General features: G+C 43.3%; 1 long non-coding RNA gene across 1 annotated transcript; it reads right to left on the bottom strand.

The window, feature by feature from the left end:
• Nucleotides 1-902: 902 nt before the first annotated feature.
• On the bottom strand, nt 903-3,574 carry LOC125265734. Its single transcript, XR_007184344.1, has 6 exons — nt 2,587-3,574; nt 2,367-2,461; nt 1,890-2,046; nt 1,609-1,731; nt 1,437-1,495; nt 903-1,243 (listed from the first exon to the last, which is right to left on the bottom strand). It is a non-coding gene; the product is annotated as an uncharacterized LOC125265734 (long non-coding RNA).
• Between the last annotated feature and the right edge of the window lie 12,672 nt (nt 3,575-16,246).

Raw genomic sequence — 16,246 nt, 5'->3', positions numbered from 1 at the left:
TTTTATTAAATCAAACCAAACACCATCCTTAATACAGAATATTCACCATATTTTATTGTCACCATATACAACACTTTACTGGCAAATACAGCATGAGTACAGCTAAAGTAGCACATAAAGACAAATGATATTGAAGAGAAATAAAAATGAGTTATGTTAGATCATATATTAATCAGTTCACAACACTGATGAAGACACACAAATGCATGCATGCTGAAATGTCTTGAGCACCACAGAATCACATCCAGTTTCCTTATCAGATCTCTCCTGGTTTTCTTCCTTTTGCTTGCTTATCCATGTCCCTACCATAATCATCTTCTTCCATGTCTCTAACAATTTACAAATTATTATCCAGCACTGTACAGTATAAATGAACAAAAGACGTGACCAATTCAAATCACTTTGTCAACATGACATGAAAGCAAGTGTGCAGGTGATGAAATTCTTTAGTGCAAACTCTGCAGCATGACAGTATGGAATATATACACAACACATAAACTATTAACGATACAGGTAGAGAACAATACATGGTACTATATTATACTATACACAGAGTACGAAATGAAAACAATAATAAACAAAATAATCATGTTATACATTTACCTTTGCAGTGCAGTACAGTATGAATTTGTGCAATCAGAATGTCAGGGTGAGTCCAGTCAGTGTAACTGATAAAGTGCAGTGCATATGAAGTTGGTGTGGTGGGGTGTGCTGCTGTGTGGTGTTACTGGTACGAGTTCAGTACAGTCTGATTGCCTGTGGAAAGAACTTGTCTCGCAGTCTGCTGGTGTGGGTTCAGCGAGAATGTATGCCTGATGGTCACGGTGAGAGCAGTCCACGGTGAGAGTGGCTGGAGTCTCTGATGATCCATGCTTTCCTCACACACCACCTGGTGTAGATGTCCTGGAGGGAGGGAAGCTCACCTCCAACAATATTCTGTGCAGGTCGTAACACTCTCTGCAGAGCTTTGCAGTTGAGGGCAGTGCTGTTCCTACACCAGGCAGGGATGCAGCCAGTCAGGATGTTCTCCACAGTGCATGTGTTAAATGCTGTTAGGAAAAAGGAGTTTTCACAGCAGATAACTGATGGTTTCAGGCTGCAGTGCTGCACTTGGGGGCCACAGAATACTCCCGTCAACAAAGACTCCATCATCTTTGGACTCAAACCTGCTTCTCTGACCACTTCTGTAAGGTCTGACCTCAACATTGAGTGTTTTCAGTGCCAGCTGCCAGGTTCTCTACCTCTACAAGAAGAAAATGAGAACATAATACAAGCAGTCAAAACAGATCAGTAATGTGTTGAAAACTCTTTATTACAAATACAACATGCCAATTTCTTAATCAACTGACTTCATCCTCCTTCAAACAATCAGACAAAACAATAAGTCAATATTAACTCCAGAAATTTTTTTGTTGAAAACAGGTGTCAGAACTCACCATATTCTGTAATTTCCTGCCCAAATTCCAAAGATGATCGCACAGCTGATTTGCTCATTCTAGGAGTGATAAAAAGATGTGAAAATGATGACTGCTAACTCGAATAGTCCTTCGAAAGATCAATATCAAATGCTGTACTACATTTAACTGCATTGCTTGAATACAGACATACCAATGGAAATGTGCATCTTTTTCATTTTTGTTTTTTCTGATGTTCATTCCTCATCCCCAACAGGACTGGTATGCCTGGCTTGCTGCGACTGATTTTCTTTGCGTTTTTGATCTTACATTTCAGCTGTAAAACAAGAAAATGTCTATTGACCCCACATTTAATTACTATTGTTGTTTAAACTTATACATTAAGACAAGTTATAATTAAGTTAATTAAGTCAAAAGATTCAGGTCAGAGGATTTGATGAATAAATATTGATTACAATTTTCTACAAATCTTACCTGAGGAGGGCTGATCATGGCAAGAACTTGCTGAGCCTCACTAGTAGCCGTTTCAGTTTCAGCAGCCTCGAGTTCCCTGGCAACTCTAGCAGTCTCCGGAGTTCATCTGTATACATCAGATTTAGTCTGACAAAGACATCATGCAAACTCTTTCTTCCTTAAAACAGAGAAAAAAAAGAAAGTGTAAGTGAGTGAGGGAGTAAAGGACTGAAAGATGAAGAGAAATAGGCAGAGAAAGGAAGTATTTTTGTGTAAGATTAACGGAATGAGAGGAAAGTGTTTTGAGTATGAGTTTTGTACAAGTACGATTTTACAATATCATATGAATTTGCTGACTTGGTAAGTTGTAAGAATTATTACTACTTCTAGCTGATAGGGCCTTGTGGTATGTAAAACAAAGTTTAAGCAACATCAAATGCTGTGTGAAATATAACTGCAGAAATGTTCAAACAAGGGTTAAGACCAACACAGACATACCATTGGAAATGTTTTCCTTTGCAGCTTTTTTGTTTTCCGTAAACACACAAGCTGGCAAAATCCATCCCTCTCCTTCCTTTGGTCTTCATTTTCAGCTGAAACAAAGAGAAATACATACATGTTGAGACAGTGTGTTAAAAATGATCTGTGACCCAAATATCTGAGAGGAAGGACATTAAGGAAATTAGTTAACAACACATGAAATTACGGTGTTCAATACCTGTGAAGTGTTGAACCTTTGAAGGACTTGTTCAGCCTCCCTGGCAGCTTCATCAAGATCAGCATTGGGAGATTTGAGTTCAAGTTCCCTGTTAATGCAAGAAGCTTCCTGACAGATGGTCAAAATTTAATTCTGAGTTTTAAAATATGCCATGATGAAGAAGAAAGAAAGAGAGCACAAATATGTGTAAATGAATTACGGATTACAGGTCAGAAAAATAGGCAAGGAAAAGCTGAGAGAGAGAGAGAGAGAGAGAAGTGAGAATATTGTACATGCATGTACAGTTTATTTTTACATTGTCTTAATACTGCTGTTACTTCTGGTGTATTAAAAAAATAATGTATTTATTTATTCTTATTTTTATATAATCATAATTTTGTTTATTGCTCATGTAAAGGCAATGCTGTACAAGTCATGCCAATTAAGCTAATTTGAAGTTGAATTAGAGAGAGAGAGAGAGAGACAAATGGACAGTAAGTAGGCTTTTGAGAGAGATGGCTTCCTAAAAGAGCTGTTGAATTAAAGGTTGTGGGAGATGGAGATGGAATATGTCATCTGAAGTAACTGCAAAACAGAAAAAAATATTGAATTACAACTACAATACAAAAAGATATTGTAAGCATGGCAAGAGTTGTGGTTACTGTGTTTTAACTACAAATACCACATTAAAACTGCAGTTACTGTGGTAAAACCGTGGTAAGTGTTGCCGTTACTGTGTTTTAACTACAATTACCGCATTAAAACTGCAGTTACTGTGGTAAAACCGTGGTAAGTGTTGCCGTTACTGTGTTTTAACTACAAATACCGCATTAAAACTGCAGTTACTGTGGTAAAACCATTGCAAGTGTTGCCGTTACTGTGTTTTAACTACAAATACCACATTAAAACTGCAGTTACTATGGTAAAAGCATTGCAAGAGTTGTGGTTACTGTGTTTTAACTACAAATACCACATTAAAACTGCAGTTACTGTGGTAAAACCGTGGTAAGTGTTGCCGTTACGGTGTTTTAACTACAAATACCACATTAAAACGTACTCGGTTACGTACGTAACCTCGGTTCCCTGAGATACGGGAACGAGTACTGCGTATCGTGAAAAGCTCCTTTTTCCTCCTCGCTGAAGCCTTTTTCAGTAGCGCAGTGTAACTGCACGTCTATTGGCTCAAAGGAATGAAACTCTTTGAACCAATGACGGCACAGCATAGTTGCGCGAGCCTATGGCGAAACAGCGCACCAACAAGCCCCCCAAAACGGGCGTGGCTTATGGCAATATAAGCCGGTGTTTCGCCATGGGATTCAGTTAAAACTCGACTGAAGCGACGACACTGAGCCGCAGTGTCGAGACACGGCATAAAACGCAGTACTCGTTCCCGTATCTCAGGGAACCGGGGTTACGTACGTAACCGAGTACGTTCCCTTTCGATACTCTCACTCATACTGCGTATGGGGAACGAATACAATCACGCCGTGCCACGACAGGGAACGACAAAAACATATCATGGGCGCGAGGGGGCCCAGAGGATACGTGAGGGGCCAAGGCCGTCGAACCCTAGGTACACAGGAGCAGGGAGACCCCTGAGGAGGCGTGACGACGGGGCTCGAAGAGGCCGTCGTATCACACCGAGAGAACCCGAGCATGTAAGGTCGGGATGTCCAAGTTGTAAAACCTGACAAAAGTGGACGGCGAGGACCAGCCGGCCGCGTCACAGATGTCTTTGAGAGAAACGCCACTAGACCACGCCCAGGATGAGGCCATGCCTCTAGTGGAATGGGCTCTTACTCTTATGGGGCAGTCCAGGCCCATAGAGGAGTAGCATAGAGCAATCGCGTCGACTATCCAACGCGAGAGGCGTTGCTTTGAGACCGGAGACCCCTTGGTGCGGCCTCCAAAGCAAACGAAGAGCTGGTCCGATTGCCTGAACGGCTCGGACCGCTCAATATAGACCCTCAATGCCCTGACGGGGTAGAGCAATTGTACCTCTCGCTCATCCAAAGAAGGAGGTAGCGCCGAGAGGGAAATGATCTGTGCTCTGAATGGGGTCGAGAGCACCTTGGGGATATAGCCATGTCTGGGTTTCAGAACGACCTTAGAGTCGTTGGGCCCGAACTCAAGGCATGCAGGGCTCACAGAGAGGGCCTGCAGGTCGCCGACACGCTTAACCGATGCCAGTGCGAGTAGCAGAGCGGTTTTGAGCGTTAAGGGCCGGAGATCAGCTGACCGCAGCGGCTCAAAGGGCGGGCCTTTGAGGGCTGCAAGGACAGTGGAGAGGTCCCAAGAGGGAACGGTAAGTGGTCTAGGGGGGTTAAGACGCCTAGCACCTCTTAGGAAATGGACAATGAGGCCGTTTCTTCCCACCGTCTGGTCAGCGATAGGGGCGTGAAACGCTCCAATGGCTGCAACGTAGACCTTGAGCGTGGAAGGGGTGAGACCCCTTTCCAGCCGTTCTTGGAGGAAAGACAGTATCTGAGATATGTCACTCTCCACAGGGTCGATGCTGTGCGTTGAGCACCAGTCAACGAAGACCGACCATTTCTGAGCATAGAGACGCCTGGTAGACGGAGCTCTAGCTTGAGAAATGGTATGCAGAATGTTCCCGGGGAGACCTATCGGCTCCCATCGAGGGACCACAGGTGCAGAGCCCATAGCACGGGCTGGGGGTGCCAGATCGTCCTGTTTGCCTGAGAGAGGAGGTCTCGTCTCAGGGGGATTGGCCATGGGGCTCTCGTGGAGAGCCTGAACAGCTCCGAGGACCAGATTTGGGTCCTCCAGAGTGGGGCCACCAGGAGGACTCTGTGTCTGTCTTCCCTGATCCGTCTGATGACGCAAGGAATCATCGCGATCGGGGGAAAGGCATATAGGAGGAGCCTGGGCCAGTCGTGGGCCAGCGCATCCATTTCCTTTGAAAAGAAGATTGGGCAGTGAGAGCTGTCTTCTGAGGCAAAGAGGTCTACCTCTGCCTTCCCGAAGATCTCCCATATCTTTTGTACCGTCTGGGGATGGAGCATCCACTCGTCTGAGGGGACATTGCTCCATGACAGCATGTCTGCCCCTAGGTTCGATTTCCCAGGTATGTGCGTCGCTCTGAGCGACCGTAGCCTGGGCGCTGCCTATTCGAGGAGGCGCTTTGTCAGGGCACAAAGGCGGCTGGACGACAGGCCTCCCTGGTGGTTTATATATGACACGACCGTCATGCTGTCCGATTGGACCAGGACGTGGTGTCCTTTCAGGAACTTCTGGAACGCGGCCAGGGCGCGTTCCACTGCCAGCATCTCGAGGCAGTTGATGTGCAGATGGCTCTGCTCGTGGGTCCACGAGCCGAAGGCCGGTCTGCCCTCGAAAACGGCTCCCCAACCCGTGTTGGAGGTGTCCGTCGAGAGCACCTTCCTTCTTGACACCGCCTGAAGGGGAACTCCACGCTTGAACCAGCTGGGGTCTGTCCAAGGTCTCAGAGCTGTGACACAGGCCTGATTGACCCTGACTAAGAAGCGGCCATGCCGCCAAGCATGCAGTGGAACCCTGAGTTTCAGCCAGTATTGCAGAGGCCGCATTCGGAGGAGGCCGAGCTGCAGTACCGGGGAGGAGGAAGCCATCAGTCCCAGCATCCTCTGGATGGACTTCAGAGGGTAACGGACATTGTTCCTGATCGATGCCGAGAGCTTCTGAATCGTCAGAGCGCGCTCTGGAGAAACTATAGCCCTCATATGGACTGAGTCGAAGACTGCGCCCAGGAACATGATACGTTGGCTGGGGAGCAGCGAGCTCTTGGCAAAATTGACCCTGAGTCCCAGGCACTGAAGGTGGCTGAGGAGCACGGATCTGTGGTGTTCTAGCTCAGTACGAGACTGGGCCAGTATGAGCCAGTCGTCGAGGTAATTCAAAACTCGGATTCCCATCTCTCTCAGAGGGAGAAGCGCTGAGTCCATGCACTTGGTAAACGTGCGGGGAGCTAGAGACAGCCCGAAGGGCAGGACCTTGTATTAAACCTTGTATTTACTGTGCAGGGGTCTTTGCACCGTCGTTACAGGATGAGGAAATTTGCTCTCTTTTTGAGAATTTAAAAATATTGGGTTCGCCATTAAAATGGCGGTTTGTGTGGGCGCAACCTCTGTGGGCCCAGGGCACGTAACCCGATGATTCCCAACACCCGGAACTAAGCGAGGTGGCAGGGAATGCATGCGAGAGAGCTTTTGGGGTGGTCCAGCCGTGGCGAGACCTGACCCCATCCTCTTTCTTCCCACTTGATCAGGAAGACGCCGGAGGCGTCGGGTCCAGCACTATCCTAGGCCAGGGACCCTGGCGTCTCGGGAGCGTGGAGCGCTTCGCAGGGCGGGCTCGCTGGCGCTGCTTCTTAGGTGGCGCTGCTTGAGATGCGGAAGGGGCGGGTTTGCTCTGGAGCTGGGTCGGCGCAGGTTTGGACCGACTTGCAGCGGATGAAGAGCTGGAGCGCTTTGGCAAGAAATGTCGCATTGCTTGGGACAATTTCTGCGCAGCGGAGAAGCGCTCGGTGAACCCTTCCACAGCTGGCCCGAAGAGACCTGAGGGTGAGACAGGGGCGTCCAAGAAGGCCATCTTGTCTGCTTCCTTAATCTCTGTCAGGTTGAGCCAGAGATGGCGCTCCAACACAACCAAGTTGGCCATGGACCTTCCTATGGCTTGGGCCGTGGTCTTCGTGGTGCGCAGGGCCAGGTCAGTGGCGTTGCGTAGGTCACGGAAGGCCGGCGCGTCGATTCTAGACTCATCCAGGGCATGGAGGTGTTTGGCCTGGAAGACTTGAAGGATGGTCATCGTGTGGAGCGCTGATGCAGCTTGTCCTGCTGAGGAGTATGCTCGGCCGGCAATGGCGGAGGTCGTACAGCAAGGCTTGGAGGGAAGGGCCCTCTTGCTTTTCCAGCCCACGGCCGTGGGCGGGCAGAGGTGAGCGGCCACGGCCTCGTCCAGTGGCGGCATCTGCTCGTAGCCCTTCTCACGTGAGCCGTCAACCGAGGTGAGAGCCGCGGGTGAAGAAGTGCGAAGCCGGGCGGAGTAGGGAGTGAGCCATGACTTCGTGAGCTCCGCGTGGACCTCAGGAAAGAAGGGCGCAGATCGCTGGCGAGGGGTCTGGCGGGGCCCCGGCAGATACCACTCATCCAGCCTACTGCGAGTCGGCTCTTCAGGTGCGGCCCATTCTAGGTCGAGCTCCTCGACGGCCTTGGAGAGGATGCGGAGTAATTCGGCGTCCGTTCCTGGCCTGGAGTCAATGGGCTCTAGTGACGGCAGGGGGGCGGGCTCCTCCTCGCCGACCCACTCCTCTGGTTCAGATTCTGCGAGCGACATGGAGTCGTCGAGCTGCTCATCCTCCGAGCCGCCGAAGGAGACGAGGTCACTCGCTTCCGCTGAGGGACGCTGCTCCGGGCGCGCGAAGAGGACGGGGGACGGCTCTCTCGCGGGAGAGGGAGAGGTAGGCGGGCGCTGGGCCGGCGTAAGCTCCCCCAACTCCGGGCGCTGAGCTCCTCTGCCTCGCTGTCTCTTCCTGGCCGGCTCGCGGGAGGAAGAAGACGGGAAGGCGCGGGAGGCGGAGCCGCTTTCAGTGAAGAAAGCGATCCGAGCTCGGAGAGAAGCGAGATTCATGCACTCGCAGTGCGGGCATGAAGTCTCGGTGAGCGCGGCTTCTGCATGGGGCTTGCCCAGACATCCGACGCACTCAAAGTGGCCGTCGTCGTCCTGCAGAGGGGCTCTGCAGGTACCACAAGCGTGGCGCGGCAAAGAGCCCTTGGGTGGGCTCTTTTAGAGCGGTAAAGACCACGGAAGAAGCTCTTTAGCAGCGGGGGTAGAACCGCTTGAAGGCGCTTTTAAAAGCTCGCCGGATGGCAGCAGGAGACTCGCTGAGAGCGAAACCGGAAGCTCGCGGTGGGCGGTTGAGAGCGGCGCTCTGGGCGGCAGTCTGCGGCGGCGCCGGCGGGAGCAGGCGGCGGTCTTCAGCTGTCCTCTGTGAAGCCTCTTCTACGGCGGAGAGAGAGCTCGTTCCAACGGCGAAGGCGATCAGCAGGAATCCAGCGAAGCGTAGTCGTCGCTGAAGGAGAGAGAACTGAATCCCATGGCGAAACACCGGCTTATATAGCCATAAGCCACGCCCGTTTTGGCAGGCTTGTTGGCGCGATGTTTCGCCATAGGCTCGCGCGACTACGCCGCGTCGTCATTGGTTCAAAGAGTTTCATTCCTTTGAGCCAATAGACGTGCAGTTACACTGCGCTATTGAAAAAGGCTTCAGCGAGGAGGAAAAAGGAGCTTTTCCCCATACACAGTATGAGTGAGAGTATCGAAAGGAAACTGCAGTTACTTGGGTAAAACCATTGCAAGAGTTGCCGTTACTGTGTTTTAACTACAAATACCGCATTAAAACTGCAGTTACTGTGGTAAAACCATTGCAAGTGTTGCCGTTACTGTGTTTTAACTACAAATACCGCATTAAAACTGCAGTTACTGTTGTAAAACCATTGCAAGAGTTGTGGTTACTGTGTTTTAACTACAAATACCACATTAAAACTGCAGTTACTGTGGTAAAACCGTGGTAAGTGTTGCCGTTACTGTGTTTTAACTACAAATACCGCATTAAAACTGCAGTTACTGTGGTAAAACCATGGTAAGTGTTGCCGTTACTGTGTTTAACTACAAATACCGCATTAAAACTGCAGTTACTGTGGTAAAACCATTGCAAGTGTTGCCGTTACTGTGTTTTAACTACAAATACCACATTAAAACTGCAGTTACTGTGGTAAAACAATTGCAAGAGTTGTGGTTACTGTGTTTTAACTACAAATACCACATTAAAACTGCAGTTACTGTGGTAAAACCATGGTAAGTGTTGCCGTTACTGTGTTTTAACTACAAATACCGCATTAAAACTGCAGTTACTGTGGTAAAACCATTGCAAGAGTTGTGGTTACTGTGTTTTAACTACAAATACCACATTAAAACTGCAGTTACTGTGGTAAAACCATTGCAAGAGTTGTGGTTACTGTGTTTTAACTACAAATACCACATTAAAACTGCAGTTACTGTGGTAAAACCGTGGTAAGGGTTGCCATTACTGTATTTTAACTACAAATACCGCATTAAAACTGCAGTTACTGTGGTAAAACCATTGCAAGAGTTGTGGTTACTGTGTTTTAACTACAAATACCGCATTAAAACTGCAGTTACTGTGGTAAAACCGTGGTAAGTGTTGCGGTTACTGCGTTTTAACTACAAATACCACATTAAAACTGCAGTTACTGTGGTAAAACCATTGCAAGAGTTGTGGTTACTGTGTTTTAACTACAAATACCGCATTAAAACTGCAGTTACTGTGGTAAAACCGTGGTAAGTGTTGCCGTTACTGTGTTTTAACTACAAATACCGCATTAAAACTGCAGTTACTGTGGTAAAACCATTGCAAGAGTTGGGGTTACTGTTTTAACTACAAATACCGCATTAAAACTGCAGTTACTGTGGTAAAACCATTGCAAGAGTTGGGGTTACTGTTTTAACTACAAATACCACATTAAAACTGCAGTTACTGTGGTAAAACCATTGCAAGAGTTGTGGTTACTGTGTTTTAACTACAAATACCACATTAAAACTGCAGTTACTGTGGTAAAACCATTGCAAGAGTTGTGGTTACTGTGTTTTAACTACAAATACCGCATTAAAACTGCAGTTACTGTGGTAAAACCGTGGTAAGTGTTGCCGTTACTGTGTTTTAACTACAAATACTGCATTAAAACTGCAGTTACTGTGGTAAAACCATTGCAAGAGTTGGGGTTACTGTTTTAACTACAAATACCACATTAAAACTGCAGTTACTGTGGTAAAACCGTGGTAAGTGTTGCCGTTACTGTGTTTTAACTACAAATACCACATTAAAACTGCAGTTACTGTGGTAAAACCGTGGTAAGTGTTGCGGTTACTGCGTTTTAACTACAAATACCGCATCAAAACTGCAGTTACTGTGGTAAAACCGTGGTAAGTGTTGCGGTTACTGCGTTTTAACTACAAATACCGCATCAAAACTGCAGTTACTGTGGTAAAACCGTGGTAAGTGTTGCGGTTACTGCGTTTTAACTACAAATACCGCATTAAAACTACAAATACCGCATTAAAACTGCAGTTACTGTGGTAAAACCATGGTAAGAGTTGCGGTTACTGCGTTTTAACTACAAATACCACATTAAAACCGCAGTTACTGTGGTAAAACCATGGTGTTGTGTTACTGCGTTTTAACTACAAATACCACATTAAAACTGCAGTTACTGTGGTAAAACCATGGTGTTGTGTTACTGCGTTTTAGCTACAAATACCACATTAAAACCGCAGTTACTGTGGTAAAACCATGGTGTTGTGTTACTGCGTTTTAACTACAAATACCACATTAAAACTGCAGTTACTGTGGTAAAACCATGGTAAGTGTTGTGTTACTGTGTTTTAACTACAAATACCACATTAAAACTGCAGTTACTGTGGTAAAACCATGGTAAGTGTTGTGTTACTGTGTTTTAACTACAAATACCACATTAAAACTGCAGTTACTGTGGTAAAACCATGGTGTTGTGTTACTGCGTTTTAACTACAAATACCACATTAAAACTGCAGTTACTGTGGTAAAACCATGGTAAGTGTTGTGTTACTGTGTTTTAACTACAAATACCACATTAAAACTGCAGTTACTGTGGTAAAACCATGGTAAGTGTTGTGTTACTGTGTTTTAACTACAAATACCACATTAAAACTGCAGTTACTGTGGTAAAACCATGGTAAGTGTTGCGGTTACTGTCCTTTTACTACAAATACCAGAGTAAATCTACAGTTACAGTGTGAGAAGCATGGTATACATACATACATGTTCTTTTACTGTCTGTTTACTAACGTACATATGACATGGTGAAGCGACAGTTACTATGGTAAAAGCATGGTAAATGTGTGGACTTTTTACATGATCCCTTTCCCAGCATAGGCGAATTTCAAATGAATATCACAATGAAAACTAACTTAATAATGCTGGCATGAATTATTTGAACGTAACACAGCTTGAAAATTAAATAATAGGACAAATAGCGTTGCGTATTGATTTGATACACAAAACACGATTTCATTCATAAACACCGGACAATCGACCACTTTACAGGACGGGTGGAAACCTTACCCTTACCTGTCTTGAAGTCATCTAAAATCCATATATTTTTATAGCAATAGACCAATTCGAATAGCTGGGAGATCTTAAAACGTAAACAAGTAACGTTAGATTAAAAAAAAACGGAAATAAAACCGGAGGCGGAAGTTTCCGTAGATCTTCTCCTGCTTCTGCTGATAGGGGCGCTAATATAGGAACCGCTCATATGCGTTGTATTTGATGGTAGTGACAAACGACCTATATGATCGTATAAGTTGGAGGACTTGTTTTTAATAATGACAGCAGGTAAATGTGGATGCTGTCCCTTTAAGAATGACTCCAATGATCCATTAACTCAAGCCTTGTCTTAACTTGCAAATATGTGGTCACGTCCACGTTTGGTCCGCTTTGTAACGTTCGCTGGCGGACATTCTGAGGACATTCAAGTCCTTGCCAGTTTGCGAAAGTACTGATGTCCCTCATCTGATATTTCCATAACAACACTTGCAAAAACCAGTCGCCCATGCGTTGCCTTTTATCAACAGACCTGACACCTTGCAACTCAGACAAAGGACAAATTAAACTAAACCTATTGGATTTAAAAGAGGTTGTGTTCCTTAAAAAAAATCCCTTTAAATATGATAATGGATTTTACAGAAACCATGTTTGTTTTTTTGTGCAGGTTGATATTATGGTTTTAAAAATAGTAGGTCTATTTGAATTCGGGTCATTCTACAGAAAAGTCCACTTTTGGTATGACAAAATGTCTTAAAATGTATTTCTTTTTCTAACGTTTAAACTTACACCACATTATATTACACATTGACTTTATGAATACAAATGACAGCTTTATGATTTTTATTTTTATGCATGCATTTAAAGACAGCATGTACTTCTCTGGCATTTTTAAATGTTTTTATGAAATATTTCTCTAAAAGTAATGATAATGCAAAAAATAAGGAGATTGTGTTTTTTTATTTTAATCAGGTTAGTTAAAAGTGTGATTGAATGATGTTAATTCAAATTCGCAACCATGTATTTGCTATAACAATGAAAATATTTGAAAAACGGTTATAAAAATGTAATGATGCAATCCTTTACATCTTAATTCTTGAGTGTAGCAGAATTCAACGAATGTAAAATTATTATCATGTCACATATGACACATTTTATTTAATGTGACAGATAAAAAAAACAGTAACACCAGTGACACAATGAATCACCAGTGACATATACACAAGACCAAAGATCCTTATTCTTCAACTAGAATTAAGTAGATGGGACTAAATTTTTACATTTGGTATACAATCAAAGACTTATCATTGACATTAGTGGAAGCAGTCAGAAGATCATAAACATTTTAAAAATGTCTGTAAAATATGCTGTCTGTAAAGTCGCTGCTTCTCAGCTGTGCTCAATTTAGCCAAATACCTTTAATTTAGCCATATCTGACCAAATGAGGATTAACAATGAGAAAGAAGAGTTATAATCATGTTAGTGCTATTTTATGCAAAAGAACTTAATGAATAGCTTTGAATAAAGTTTATCTATATGGGTAACACCAGTGACATTTTTCATGAAAAATGTATTTTACAAAATGGCTGCTGCAAGGTATCAATCCACATGTTGTCAATCATGATATATTCACTAAATTAAGTCGTTTAATCCATTTGTATTCTAGTTTTTAAAAAATCTCTAACAATAACGTAGGTCAGTGACTTCACCTAAAAGCTTCATATGAAATTATGATTTTCTAATTAAAATTTCTGATAACTGAAAAGAGATAGTGGACTTTCCATTGGCCTTTCTTCATGGATCTTCAGGAAATAGGAAGAAGGAAGTCAAGTGATGCCATCAGTGTGATTTTTATTTCAAAATAAGAGATTTTTGTTAAAGGTAACACCAGTGACACAACACCAGGGGTTCATTATATATTTTATAATATTTATTCAGCATTTGTTTTGTTTTTTTTTTAAATGTAATTTACATAATATATTTGATAGTTATGCATACATTATTGTATTTGAAATGGTAGAAAAACTGTTTGTGGGCTCAAAATAAAGCACTTTCCTATCGTTACGGCCTATCTTCAAATGTGCGCTAATCTTGGTCTAACTAAACCTAAATTGACAGTAACAAATGTTTTTAATACCTGATACATGATTGAATGTGTTCATGTTGTCGTTTTAGGTTAGAAGCCAACGAAAAAACTGCCATCAGACTACCACAGCTGACAACGAGAGACGCGCGTGCACACACAACTGCATGTTTGCCTAACACACACACACACACACACACACACACGGAAAGAGCACAACAATAATAAAACTGTTAATTTATAAATAAATACACGTATTTTGCTCCTTACGTGTTTGTTTTCTTTTGTTAACCTAGAAGTAAAATAAAAAACAACAAGAGGACTTAATCGAAAGTCCCCTAAACGTCCCGAATGGCCGCTGAAATAAATACTACTTTGCCGCCACCTGGTGGTTAAAGTGCTAATTACTGTCTTTTTTTATTTTTAAATAAGTGTTTTCTATCAAATGTTAAATTTCCTACATTTTTAAACGTTCGGTTTTTACAATGGGGACAATCTCAGAAGGATGAACAAATAATGTTTGTGGTCATCACATTAAAAATAACATTTGAAGTGCTGGGAAAAAATTTGTGTGTGTGTGTCTAATTACAGACACGGCATTTTTAAACAGTCCCAATAGCTTCGTCTTTATTGCAATCAATAAAACTGGTTTATTGGCAAATTAGGTAAATGTGATAACTGCATTAAAATATAAATACAACATTAAAAAGTACAACGACTACAGAATGAACAGCTAACAGTTCACTGGAAGTGCTCGAGCTGGCTTAACAACAACCAGGAAGTAACCCGTGCATGTAGTCCATTAGGCGTCAAAAAGCCCTAAGTTCAATCACGCGCTCTATGAGCAGTGGCTTCATATCGCTTGTCTATCAGACGGCGCTGAAAGTCTCAGAGAGCGTGTGCATATGCTGAAATGAGTTGTCTTTCGCTGCTAATTGCACTTAAACGGTTCAAAACCACTTGTTTTTTAAACCGCAATGCTTAAAAACTCATGCAAATTATAATCTTTCGTAACCGTGCAGCATAGCAACCTCACGTGAGTGTAACCTTGACAGAGGTAATCCAAAATCCTTACTTATTGTGCTTAATACACTTTAACATCGAGCACGTCTCTAATTCCCGATAGCCTTCTGGCAGGTTTCATGCGCGCACTGTGCCAGTCAGCATGAGTGCTGCACCGAGTTCCTTTTCAGGATATATTTCGCTTATTACTCAATTAACATCAAGCACGTCCCGCTCTTTACGTTCTCATTCTTGCATTTCATCACTCTGTCAATAGTGCAACATATTTACAATAGGTACTACGATATATACGATAGCAAAATCTCTAACGACAGACATTTTATTTCGTGGTAACGATATATAGGCTATCGTCATATCGCACAGCCCTATAGCGCAAAGTTACAAAAATGGTGTTCCAGGCGAAATTTGAACCGTTAAAACGCCCGTCACATCACATTACTAAGAGTTCACATAGGAAGCAGGAGACAATGAGATGATAAATATGAGCAGAGTTTATTGAATAACAATATTATTACAGCAAAATTGTACTGTACATCGAATTAAAACCTTAAGATGGAGACAATCTCCCTAGTGTCATTCATGACAACCAACAAAATCACATGGTTAGAAAAAGCATTACATTACAAGAGCAAGAAATAATTAGGAATATTCCAACAATAAGGGATGCCACATACCAGACTGGAAGACCCACTGTCTTTTGTCAAGGAGGGGGTACAACTGTTGCAATTCTATATAATGTTGTTATATATATAACTATAGTAATATGCATGCAGAATGAAAGTGTCAAAATTTACAAATTGTTCACATCAGTATCAGATTCACAAAGATCTATTGTTGGTCATTTATTTTGTGAAAAATCGGGCTGTAGGGTCAGATGATTGAGCATTTTTGTGAAATTTTCCTCCCCTTTTCTAAATGAAAAGAAATGAACTATTTTCTATCCTGTTTTTGACCCTCTCTTTCAAGTTAAAAAAAGCATTGTCCACACTAATACAATTTTGTTTGAAAGCACATCTTTTTCTCTCTGTTTTGGCCTTTCATCTACTCTGGGACGGCATTTTTGTCAAAGAAAACAGAGCTTTTTGAAAAAGTGGATACATTTGAAAACGCTGTTTTTGTGTTGTAGTGTGGATGTTGAAAATGAAGGTATTTGAAAATGATGATGCATGTTTGGTCATGTAATACATATTGTACTCATTGATATCTATAGTTATACTGGCATTGTTGTGCCTGCAATTTACATAGAATCTTCATATTACATTCCTGCAAAGATGACATTGAATTTACATTTGCTGTCCTGTGTGGCAAAATATTATGACCCCATTTTGAGCGCGACCGGATGCAACAGTGAGTAATGCGATATTACACTAATATAATTATTGTGCCATATTGTTTTATATATGCACAGTAAGTGG

This window comes from Megalobrama amblycephala, linkage group LG1 (genome assembly GCF_018812025.1).
Source record: "Megalobrama amblycephala isolate DHTTF-2021 linkage group LG1, ASM1881202v1, whole genome shotgun sequence".
Lineage (NCBI taxonomy): Eukaryota > Metazoa > Chordata > Actinopteri > Cypriniformes > Xenocyprididae > Megalobrama > Megalobrama amblycephala.
Note: the sequence above shows the minus strand (reverse complement) of the source record. Positions and strands in the feature narration are given on the sequence as shown.